This window comes from Hylobates moloch, unplaced genomic scaffold, assembly GCF_009828535.3.
Source record: "Hylobates moloch isolate HMO894 unplaced genomic scaffold, HMol_V3 SCAFFOLD_9, whole genome shotgun sequence".
Classification (NCBI taxonomy): domain Eukaryota; kingdom Metazoa; phylum Chordata; class Mammalia; order Primates; family Hylobatidae; genus Hylobates; species Hylobates moloch.
The window spans coordinates 60,874,726-60,876,534 of NW_026652284.1; the positions used below are offsets into that span (position 1 = coordinate 60,874,726).

The following is a 1,809-nucleotide window of genomic DNA, read 5'->3' on the forward strand; positions in this document are numbered from 1 at the left end:
CAGTAAGAAGGGGAAGCAGAATTTGCAAAATAGAAGTAATTGAGCCATAAACTTTACAAAAAAGCGTGATATAGAACAAAAGTAGATTATGAATAAAAAATAGATTAACCTGGAGGGGGTGCGGCTAGCAGGAAGGCGTTGAATAAGTTATCTTGACTTTCTAAAACATTTTGGGTTTTCAGAGTGGTCTGGAGTTGCATACCTGCAGCCCTTTTGGCTTGCTCTTCTGCCATAAGCATGTTATTAAGCTATAATTTACATCTGTACTTGAAACACAAATTCAGATTTTTAGAGAGTATCCAAAAGTTCTTGCTTTTCTCACCTTGCTTTAACAAGTTTAATTGCCTTTCCGCGCTACCTACACGAGGGGTCCATACGGCGTTGTTCTGGATTCCCGTCGTAACTTAAAGGGAAACTTTCACAATGTCCGGAGCCCTTGATGTCCTGCAAATGAAGGAGGAGGATGTCCTTAAGTTCCTTGCAGCAGGAACCCACTTAGGTGGCACCAATCTTGACTTCCAGATGGAACAGTACATCTGTAAAAGGAAAAGTGATGGCATCTATATCATAAATCTGAAGAGGACCTGGGAGAAGCTTCTGCTGGCAGCTCGTGCCATTGTTGCCATTGAAAACCCTGCTGATGTCAGTGTTATATCCTCCAGGAAAACTGGCCAGAGGGCTGTGTTGAAGTTTGCTGCTGCCACTGGAGCCACTCCAATTGCTGGCCGCTTCACTCCTGGAACCTTCACTAACCAGATCCAGGCAGCCTTCTGGGAGCCACGGCTTCTTGTGGTTACTGACCCCAGGGCTGACCACCAGCCTCTCACGGAGGCATCTTATGTTAACCTACCTACCATTGCGCTGTGTAACACAGATTCTCCTCTGCGCTATGTGGACATTGCCATCCCATGCAACAACAAGGGAGCTCACTCAGTGGGTTTGATGTTCTGGCTTGGGAAGTTCTGTGCATGCGTGGCACCATCTCCCGTGAACAACCGTGGGAGGTCATGCCTGATTTCTGCTTCTACGGAGATCCTGAAGAGATTGAAAAAGAAGAGCAGGCTGCCGCTGAAAAGGCTGCGACCAAGGAGGAATTTCAGGGTGAATGGACTGCTCCAGCTCCTGAGTTCGCTGCTACTCAGCTTGAGGTTGCAGACCAGTCTAAAGGTGTGCAGGTGCCCTCTGTGCCTATTCAGCAGTTCCCTACTGAAGACTGGAGCGCTCAGCCTGCCACGGAAGACTGGTCTGCAGCTCCCACTGCTCAGGCCACTGAATGGGTAGGAGCAACCACTGACTGGTCTTAAGCTGTTCTTGCATAGGCACTTAAGCAACATGGAAAAATGGTTGATGGAAAATAAACATCAGTTTCTGAACAAAACAAAACAAAACAAAACAAAAAGAAGTTTAATCGTAGGTGACTCTGGCTTTCTTCTATACACACTTTCATTTAAAAGATTATTCTAGTTACAAGTAACTACTGATAAGTTGACGCCAAATTTATTTTAAATGGTGTCTTATAATGTTCATTTTGCGTTCTACCCAGCGTATATCCAAATAATTCCATCAAAAGTTTATATTCATTTCCCAAATATGAAAACTAATATCCTGAAATTCTGTCTGGCATCTTTTGGGCTTATATCAGTATCATTATTTGCATATATTTAGAATAAAGACAAGGGGCAAATAACATAATCTATGCCTTGATTGAAGCCAATATTTTTCCCAAAAGTATCATTTAAAAGTATCATTTTATTAACAAATCCACCTTGGCCAGTCTTGGGGGCTCATGCCTGTAATCCCAGAACTCTG

General features: G+C 43.7%; 1 pseudogene; it reads left to right on the forward strand.

Annotated features, from left to right (window-relative positions):
• Window positions 1-372: 372 nt before the first annotated feature.
• Window positions 373-1,315, forward strand: LOC116813346 (small ribosomal subunit protein uS2B-like; annotated as a pseudogene).
• Window positions 1,316-1,809: the final 494 nt, after the last annotated feature.